Genomic DNA, 11,205 nt, shown 5'->3' on the forward strand with positions numbered 1-11,205 from the left:
GTATATCGTGTGTACTCTCTCTCTCTCTCTCTACTCTATAATCTCATGTATATAAATCTGTCTCTCTCCATTAAGTAATCTACTCAATTATCTATTTAGCTATGTCTTATTTCCTAACAACTGGTATCAGAGCAAGGTTTGCTCGTAGCTAAATTATCTCAAGGAAAGGATTCCTTGAATTGAGTGGGAGTTATGGCAGAGGAAGGGAAGCTCAAGATTGAGAAGTTCAACGGCAAAAACTACCAACATTGGAAGATGCAGATTGAAGACTTTCTCTACTAGAAGGACCTCTATTTGCCACTAGGCGGTCTTGCGAAGAAGCCCGCAACAATGGCAGATGAAGCATGGATTGTCCTTGATCAAAAGGCACTGGGGACAATCCGGTTAAGCTTGGCGTCAACGGTGGCCTTCAATGTTTCGGAGATGAAGACCACGGAGGACTTGATGAAGTCACTTGACGACTTCTACGAGAAACCATCGGCATCCAATAAGGTATTTCTTATGAAGCGCTTGTTCAATCTAAAGATCGCAGAGAATGGTTCAGTTGTAGAACACCTAAATGACTTTAACACAAACATAAGTAAACTTTGATCAGTGAAAATACATTTCGATGACGAAGTGCGAGCTCTCCTTATACTATCATCTCTACCGAATAGTTGGGACAGCCTTGTGATGGCTCTAAGTAATTCTATCTCTGACACAAATACTCTTAAGTTTGATGATGTTGTGGGTGTTCTCCTAAGCGAGGAAATGCGAAGGAGAAGCACAGGATAATCATCAAGTGCTGCACTATCAGTGGAAACAAGAGGAAGGCTTAAGGAGAGGTTCAAAAACCAAAAGGGTCGTGATCGCTCAAGGCGGAGCAAGTCACGCACAAAGTTAGTTCTTGAATGTTGGAACTGCGGCAAGAAGGGCCACGTCAAGAAGGATTGCTGGTCCAAGAAGAAGAAGGAGACATAGTCTCAAGACAACAAGCCAACATCGGAGGCCAATGTGGCAGGTAAAGTAGAGCAAGATGCTCTAATTCTCTCATTAGACAATGTGTTTAATTCCTGTACAATAGATTCCGGGGCTTCATTCCATGCGACACCACACAAGAAACATTTCCAAGACTACACCAAAGGTAATTTTGGGTATGTATACTTGGGAGATGATGAAGCTTGTGAGATTGTCGACAAAGGTACAGTTTCTGTCAAAACTGCTAACGGAAATGAATGGAAGCTTAAAGATGTTAGGCATGTTCCTTCTCTTCGTAAAAATTTGATCTCTACAGGACAATTGTACGATGAAGGTCACAACATTGCATTCGGAAACAAATGGTGGAAGATCTCAAAGGGATCTTTGGTGGTTGCCAAGGGTGAAAAAGTCGGTACACTTTACTTGTGTACTGTTAGCACGCAACCTTCAGCTTGTGCAACAACTACAGAAGTTGATAGTGCGGTGTGGCACTACCGACTTGGGCATATGATTGCCAAAGGAATGCAAATCCTTCAAACAAAGAAGCTTCTACCAGGTTTGAAAGAAGTGGACTTAGAGTTCTGTGAAGATTGTGTTTATGGTAAACAAAAGAGGGTAAAATTTCAAAAATCAGGAAATGAAAGAAAAAATAAAAAACTTGAGTTGGTTCATTCTGATGTTTGGGGTCCTGCAAGTACACCATCACTTGGTGGCTCATTGTACTATGTAACATTCATAGACGATGCGACTAGAAAAACATGGGTTTATGTCATGAAGAATAAATCCGATGTATTTTCCATATTTCAAAGGTGGAAAGCCTTTGTGGAGAATGAAACAGGTACCAAGGTTAAATGCCTCAGATCCGACAATGGAGGCGAATATTGCAGCCAAGCTTTTCAAAGCTTTTGTGCTAGCAATGGCATTTGGAGGCAAAGGAAAACCCCAAGGACACCTCAACAAAATGGGATTTTGGAAAGGATGAACAGGACAATCATGGAAAGAGCACGAAGCATGCGGCTATATGCAGGCCTACCGCTTGAGCTTTGGGCGGAAGTTGTAAGTACGTCTGTGTACTTAATCAATCGGTCACCCTCAACGGCATTGGATGGGGGAGTTCCAGAAGAGGCATGGACAGGTAAACCGGTGAATTATGTATTTCTCAAAGTGTTTGGGTGTGAGGCTTTCATGCACATAGATAGAAGCCTAAGATCAAAGTTAGATGCAAAGTCCAAAAAGTGTTTCTTCATTGGCTATGGAGAATGAGACTTTGGGTATCGCCTATGGAATCCTAAAGATGGTAAAATTTTAAGGAGTAGGGATGTAATTTTTAACGAACAAAATATGTACAAAGATTACTTGGAAAGAAAACAAACAAAAGAAACAGGTGATGAGTACATGGAGCTTGAGGACGGTGAAGACTCAAGGACTGCAAACGGTGACAATGTGCAACAACGTCAACCAAATGAGGAGCCTCAACCTATTCCCCGAAGATCTACAAGAGCAAGTAGACCTCCAGAAAGGTTTGTTCCTTCCTTCAACCATCTCTTGATCTCAGATTCTGGAGAGCCGGAATCATATGAAGAAGCTATGCAACATGAATCCAAAGAAGAATGGACGAAGAGCATGCAAGTGGAGATGGACTCACTACATCGCAACCAAACATGGGAGTTGGTTGAGTTGCCTAAAGGTAAGCGGGCACTTCAAAACAAATGGGTGTACAAGCTAAAGGAAGAAGAAGGTGGGAAGAAAAGGTACAAGTCTAGGCTTGTGGTAAAAGGTTTTTCTCAAAAGAAAGGTATTGACTTCAATGAAATATTTTCTCCTGTTGTAAAAATGAACTCAATTAGGCTTGTCTTAAGCCTTGTGGCTGCTCATGATCTAAATCTCGAGCAAATGGATGTAAATACGGCATTCCCTCACGGTGACTTAGAGGAGGAAATCTACATGCTTCAACCAAAGGGGTATGAAGTAAAAGGTAAGGAGAAAATGGTTTGCATGTTAAAGAAGAGCTTGTATGGTTTAAAGCAAGCATCAAGACAATGGTACTTGAAGTTTGATCGATGGATGTTGGATCATGGATTCACAAGATGCAACTCGGATCACTACGTCTACACGGAGAATTTGGGAGATGGGAAATTCATCATCCTAATGTTGTATGTTGATGACATGTTGATTGCAAGTGCTAACATGCAGGACATCAAAGACCTAAAAGAAGAGCTGTCCAAATCTTTTTCAATGAAAGATTTAGGTGCTGCAAAGAGGATACTTGGTATGAAAATATCAAGGGACAGGACGAAGAAGACAATAAAGCTATCTCAAGAAGATTACATCAAGAAGGTACTAGAAAGGTTTGCAATGCAAAATGCAAAACCAGTTTCTACACCTTTGGCTGGTCATTTTAAACTAACGAAGGATATGTGTCCAAAGACACAAGAGGAGATAGCCTATATGTCTAAAGTTCCATATGCTGCAGCGGTAGGTTCTCTAATGTATGCTATGGTCTGGACAAGGCCAGACATTGCACATGCAGTGGGAGTTGTGAGTAGGTTCATGGACAGCCCAGGTAAAGAGCATTGGCAAGCTGTGAAGTGGATACTTAGGTATCTAAAAGGGACAACAACAAATGCTTTGTATTTTGGAGGAACTGATATTTTTCTAGAAGGGTATGCTGATGCAGATATGGCAGGTGACAAAGATACTCGAAGGAGCACTACTGGCTATGTGTTCACGGTTGGAGGCACAACAGTAAGCTGGGCTTCAAAGCTGCAGAAAGTGGTTTTGCTTTCTACCACGGAAGCAGAGTATGTAGCAATGACGGAGGCAAGCAAAGAAATTCTGTGGCTTCACAGATTCTTAGAAGAGCTTGGATTCAAACAAGACAATTGTGTTTTGTACAGTGATAGCCAAAGCGCTATCCATCTTGCGAAGAACTCAGCCTTTCATTCAAGGACAAAGCACATTGAGGTGAGATATCACTTCATACGCACTCTTTTGGAAGAGGGACAACTAAAGCTAGGAAAGGTGCATACAATTGAAAATCCTGCAAACATGTTTACAAAGGTGGTCAACAAGGAGAAGTTGAGCTTTTGCTCATCTTCAATTGGCATTCAAGGATAAGAAGCCAGAATGGAAAGCAGTCACAGGTTTGGTTTGGAGATCAGTCTCCAAGTGGGAGATTGTTAAGTATGGAGCCTGATTTACCCTTGTAATTTTCTGTGGTAAAAGCGCACATTTGTAAGGCCCCCATTATGAGGAGAAGCCATCGTGCGTGAAGGAAAATCACTCACCGGAAACCAAAATTTTCACGGACAAGAATCATGGGCAACTTTAAAGGCCTCGGGGGCGGAGCCCTCGAGAGTTTTTTTTTCGCCGGAATATTCTTTTTCGTCGGAATATTATGGCCGGACGGCGGCCGGAAAGTGGTCGGAAAACAACCGGTCGGTTGGCCGGTGGCCGGTGGCCGAATTCAAAAGCGGACTTGTCTTCTCAAGGGCGGCCACACATGGGCGGATTGGAGGGTCCGATTTGGACTTATTCGCACAAGGGCGGCTACACATGGCTGTCTCTCATAAGAGAGGGCAGCCCTTTTGGCCTATAAAAGGAGGCCATTTCTACACACATTTCATAGTGTGAAGTTGATGCAACAAGGTGAGTGTGAGGTGGTGAGAGTGAAGCAAGGCGGGAGCTCCATTAAGGGTATAATCCCTTTGTAAACTACTTCTTGTTTTGAAGTACTAAAGCCATTGAGTGGCTACTTTCCCATGGACGTAGCCCACATTGGGTGAACCACGTATATCATGTGTACTCTCTCTCTCTCTCTCTACTCTATAATCTCGTGTATATAAATCTGTCTCTCTCCATTAAGTAATCTACTCAATTATCTATTTAGCTACGTCTTATTTCTTAACACAAGTGGTGGACCTTGAATGTAAACCCCCCATGTACAAAATATCTTGCGTTTTGGGTATTTCAATGGAGCCTAACATCTTGGAGACATGCTGGAGCTTACTTTTCTCCATGTTTCAATGGAGCCTATCTAGGAGAAACGATGGAGGTTCCTTCTCTCCATGTTTCAATGGAGCGTAGCTTGGACAAGTGGTGGACCTTTGTTTCTCTCTATGCTTGAATAGAGTTATCTTGGACAAGTGGTGGACCTTGGAATGAAACCCCCATGTAAAAAATATCATGGGAATTTCAAGTGGTGAGAAAGGATACCATTTAAGATATAACCTTGTAGGTTGGACAAGTGGTGGACCTTAACACATTGTTCTTCTTAATATAATGACATAGAGTGTACAAGTGGTGAATCTTGAGACCAAACCACTTGTGCTACTAGGGATAATAGGTTGGACAAGTCATGGACCTTGAATATAAACCCCTAATGTACAAAATATTGTGGGTTTAGGGTATTTCAATGGAGCCTAGCTTACAGACATGGTGGAGATTGCTTCTCTCCATGTTTCAATGGAACCTATCTTGGAGAAATGGTGGAGCATTCTTCTCTCCATGTTTCAATGGAGCCTATCTTGAACAAGTGGTGGACCTTTGCTTTTCTCTATGTTTCAATAGAGTTAGCTTTGACAAGTGGCGGATCTTGGAACAAAACCCCTTTGTAAAACATACCATGGGCATTACAAGTGATGAGAAAAAATATCATTCAAGATATAACCTTATAGGTTGGACAAGTGGTGGTGGACCTTGACAAGTGGTGAAGGATACCATTTAAGATATAACCTTATAGGTTGGACAAGATGTGGACCTTAACACCCAGTTCTTCTTAATATAATGACATAGAGTGGATAAGTGGTGAATCTTAAGACCAAACCACTCATGCTACTAGGTCTAATAGGTTAGACAAGTGGTGGACCTTGAATGTAAACACCCCATGTACAAAATATCATGGTTTTAGGGTGTTTAACTGGAGCCTATCATCTTGGAGACATGGTAGATCTTGATTCTCTCCATGTTTGAATGGCACCTATCTTGGAAAAATGATGTGGATGTTACTTCTCTCCATGTTTCAACGGGGCCTAGCTTTGACAAGTGGTGGACCTTTTCTTCTCCCTATGTTTGAATAGAGTTAGCTTGAACAAGTGGTGGACCTTGGAACAAAACTCTCATGTAAGACATATCATTTCTATTTCAAGTGGTGAGAAATAATACCATTTAAGATATAACCTTATAGGTTGGACAAGTGGTGGACCTTAAGATCCAGATCTTCTTAATATATTGACATAGAGTTGACAAGTGGTGAATCTTGAGACCAAACCACTCATGCTACTAGGGATAATAGGCTAGCCAAGTGGTGGGCCTTGAAATAAAACCCCCCATGTACAAAATATAATGGGTTTAGAGTGTTTCAATGGAGTGTAGCTTGGAAACATGGTGGAGCTTGCTTCTCTCCATGTTTCAATGGAGCCTATCTTGGATAAATGGTGGAGCATCATTCTATCCATGTTTCAATGGATCCTAGCTTGGACAAGTGGTGGACCTTGGAACAAAACTCCCATGAAAAACGTATCATGGACATTACAAGTGGTGAGAAAAAATTCCATTCAATATATAAGCTTATAGGTTTGACAAGGGGTGAAGCTTAACACCTAATTATTCTTAATATAATGACATAGAGTGGACAGTGGTGAATCGTGCGACCAAATCTACTAGGAAAAATAGGTTGGACAAGTGGTGGACCTTGAATGCAAACCCCCCATGTACAAAATATAACTCATGCTACTAGAATTAATTTTGTATTAAGGTCCATGTTTCAATGGAGCTTAGATTGGACAAGTGGTGGACCTTTGTTTCTCTCTATGTTTCAATAGAATTAGCTTGGACAAGTGGTGGACCTTGGAACAAAACCCCCATGTAAAGCATGTCATGGGAATTACAAGTGGTGAGAAAAAATACCATTCAAGATATAACCTTATAAGTTGGACAAGTGGTGTACCTTAACACCCAATTCCTCTTAATATAATGACATAGAGTGGACAAGTGGTGAATCTTGAGACCAAACGTACTAGGGATAATAGGTTGGACAAGTGGTTGAACTTGAATGTAAATCCCCCATGTACAAAATATCATGGGTTCTGGGTATTTCAATGGAGCCTAGCATCTTGGAGACATGGTGGAACTTACTTCTCTCCATGTTTTCAATGGAGCCTATCTAGGAGAAATGGTGGAGATTCCTTCTCTCCATGTTTCAATGGACCCTAGCTTGGACAAGTGGTGGACCTTTGTTTCTCTCTATGTTTGAATATAGCTAGCTTGGACAAGTGGTAAATCTTGGAATGAAACTCCCATGTAAAACATATCATGGGCATTTCAAGTGGCGAGAAAGGATACCATTTAAGATATAACCTTATAGGTTGGACACGTGGTGGACCTTAACATATTGTTCTTCTGAATATAATGACATAGAGTGGAAAAGTGGCGAATCTTGAAACCAAACCACTCATGCTACTAGGGATAATAGGTTAAACAAGTGGTGGGCCTTGAAATAAAACCCCCTAGAGTGTTTCAATGGAGCCTAGCTTGGAAACATGGTGAAGCTTGCTTCTCTCCATGTTTCAATGGAGCCTATCTTGGATAAATGGTGGAGCATCATTCTCTCCACGTTTCAATGGAGCCTAGCTTGGACAAGTGGTGGACCTTTGTTTCTCTCTATGTTTGAATAGAGTTAGCTTGGAAAAGTGGTGGACCTTGGAACAAAACCCCCATGTAAAACATATCATGGGCATTACAAGTGGTGAGAAAAAATACCATTCAATATATAACCTTATAGGTTGGACAAGTGATGGACCTTAACACCCAATTATTCTTAATATAGTGACATAGAGTGGACAAGTGGTGAACCTTGGGACCAAACCTACTAGGAAAAATAGGCTAGACAAGCGGTGGACCTTAAATGTAAACACCCCATGTACAAAATATCATAGTTTTAGGGTGTTGAACTGGAGCCTATCATCTTGGAGACATGGTAGATCTTGATTCTCTCCTTGTTTGAATGGCACCTATCTTGGAAAAATGATGGATGTTACTTCTCTCCATGTTTCAACGGGGCCTAGCTTTGACAAGTGGTGGACCTTTGCTTCTCTCTATGTTTGAATAGAGTTAGCTTGAACAAGTGGTGGACCTTGGAACAAAACTCTCATGTAAGACATATCATTTCTATTCCAAGTGGTGAAAAATAATACCATTTAAGATATAACCTTATAGGTTGGATAAGTGGTGGACCTTAAGATCCAGATCTTCTTAATATATTGACACAGAGTTGACAAGTGGTGAATCTTGAGACAAAACCACTCATGCTACTAGGGATAATAGGTTAGACAAGTGGTGGGCCTTGAAATAAAAACCCCCATGTACAAAATATAATAGGTTTAGGGTATTTAAATGGATCCTAGCTTGGAGACATGGTGGAGCTTGCTTCTCTCCATGTTTCAATGAAGCCTATCTTGGAGAAATTGTGGAGCATCCTTCTCTCCATGTTTCAATATAGCCTATCTTGGACAAGTGGTGGACCTTTGCTTCTCTCTATGTTTCAATAGAATTTGCTTGGACAAGTGGTGGACATTGAAACAAAACACCCATGTAAAACATGTCATGGGTATTTCAAGTTGTGAGAAAAAATACCATTTAAGATATAACCTTATAGGTTGGACAAGTGGTGGACCTTAACACTCAATCCTTTTTAATACAATGACATAGAGTGGACAAGTGGTGAATCTTGAGACCAAACCTATCAAGCTACTAGGGATACTAGGTTGGACAAGTGGTGGACCTTGAATGTACATCCCCTATGTACAAAAATCATGGGTTTAAGGTGTTTCAATGGAGTCTAGCATATTGGAGACATGGTGGAGCTTGCTTCTCTCCATGTTTGAAGTGGTGGATCTTTAATTATTTTCCCATACCTAGTTTAGACAACCCATACACTATGCAACTCTAAAGGTTGGACAAGTGGTGGAGCTTTGTTTATTTCCATGTTGGTTTATTAGTTTAAAGACTCATTATATATACTTGCTTAGCTCTATATACTTACTCATTAGTTAGGTTACAAGTAGGTATGTAATGTGCTAGTCTCAAGGGACTTTGAATATTGAATAGTAAGAAAGTCAAGTGTTGGTTTGAAGATCTTTTGCTTATCTAAACTAAACTCTAACTTAATAATAAGTTTCTTAAGTTCCACAAATTGTCCTATCTAGGCTCCAAAAGAGTCTTAATTGGTTTGTGCTAGATTCTAACTTCCTTGATGGGGTAGAATCCTAGAAAAATGAGGCACTATAAGTTTTACCTTAGCTCAAATGGATTTTCACTTAAACTAGACTGCAATTTGGCACTCTAGTATCTTTGTCTTGATGGAGTTTAACACTAGATACATAGTAGTGATATTTAAGCTTCATGTCTCTTCACTTGATCGAGATATGAGACCATACTTTCAAGGTCACCACTTGTCTTACCTAAACACCAATGTAAGACATGGGAGCAAGAAAGCCATCCAATATTGTTTTAAGGACTATTACATAGACAATCAATAAATTCAGTAAAGAAAAAAGACTTGGATCTTTCACAATGAATAACTTAAGTAAAGCCAACAATTTTTTTCAAGCTAAAAAAGCACAATCTAATGCTAACAAAACTCTAAATCACAATTGAAAGTTTTGAACAATAAAAAGATCAGCAATCTTAATAAGAGGATACTTTTCATTTCATTTGATGATTACAATTTAAAAGAAAATCTCTCAAGAAATTGATAAACAAAACTGTAGGTGATTGCTTCATTATTTTGAGCAAAAATATCAAAATCTCTATTGATTGACCTCCATCTAGTAATATCCTTTCATTAGGAAGAGGATAGGGTCTAGGAGTGCCTCTTTATTTGCCATGAGATTATGGAAGCGATTAACATTTAGACAAATAGATACATGCCATGTGTGTAAGAATGGTGGGTGTGTAAGAGAGGTGTAAGATTGGTCAAAGGATGCACTTCCCCCCCAAAAAGGGGGAGGGCAAATTTATGATTTTCAGCATATCATAACTCCTACATATGATCTCTGATTTGAGCGGAGACTGTAGATCTAGAATCTATATGCCGAGCCCTTTCCATAGATATATTACTTGATATACTTTTGACCGCTAGATTTTAAATTTCATTTTGGGGAGAAAATTTGAATTCAAATAAACTAAACGTTTTAACTGTTTGAATTCAAAAGTTGTCCTTTGATTGCTTTCCTTATACTAAAGGTTTGACTCCCTTAAACTGCCAAATACAGAGGCCCTCCTAGACTTCATTCTCTTCCTAATGGTAAGATCTTGCAAGAAGGAATAAAAAGAAAGATTTGTTAGATACCATGCCCATGAGTGTTCAAGCATGTGTATCAAGAATATATGACATGTCACTAGTACCTTAGGGTTGTTTTTTATCCACCCTTAGAAGATTGTCCTCAACTTTCACCTTATTTATATAAGCCTTTGCTGTGGCTGCCTTCAAAACTCCTTTTGTGTTACAACCCAATTGCCTAGCTAAAGTGGTCAATTGTGATGCCTTCATGCTTTCAATGGGTGTACGCTCCTTTGCCAATATCTCTTGTATTTGGGCTCTTCTCATTTCATTGCGGTGGCTTGTGACACTTGCATCTTCAATGATAGTTTCACCTCTGTCACCTTTTGTAGGTGCTAATCTTCTTGTAAAGAACACCTTAGCTGACCAAACATCATTTTTTTGCTTCCAATACTCCAGGATTTGTTCGTATTCACTGTCATTTGTCTCTATAGGTTTTCCGTAATGATTAGAAGCAATTAAATCACGCACATCCCTTCTCTCATCATGCTGAAACAAGTATGGTAGTAGCTCCTTCAAGAGCATATTGTCAACCATCTTCTGAGAATTAAATTGTGGTGGAAAAATGCAATTGTTTTCTGGTGAAATACATCCCTTGTAAGGAGAGTCATCAATAAGCAATGTTCTTTGTGGATCACATTCAAACCCCATGGCAATTTTCGCTAGAGGCTTGAACATTGCCTCAACGTTTGGATTGTCGGGTCTAAACAATTTTTGACTTTGAGTGGTGTAGCAAACATCTTGCGACCAAATTGCAAAGAAAGGTAATGTATCCTCAGCTAAGTTGTTTAGTGCTCCAAGGATTTGATTCACATTATTCCTAGTAGCTGTCGACCAAATTGCAACATTAAACCTCTCTAAAATAGTCTTCAAGAATTGGATGCAACCTGGCCTAAGTATAATATATC

This window comes from Adiantum capillus-veneris, chromosome 5 (genome assembly GCF_014529385.1).
Source record: "Adiantum capillus-veneris isolate H3 chromosome 5, ASM1452938v2, whole genome shotgun sequence".
In the NCBI taxonomy this organism is placed as follows: domain Eukaryota; kingdom Viridiplantae; phylum Streptophyta; class Polypodiopsida; order Polypodiales; family Pteridaceae; genus Adiantum; species Adiantum capillus-veneris.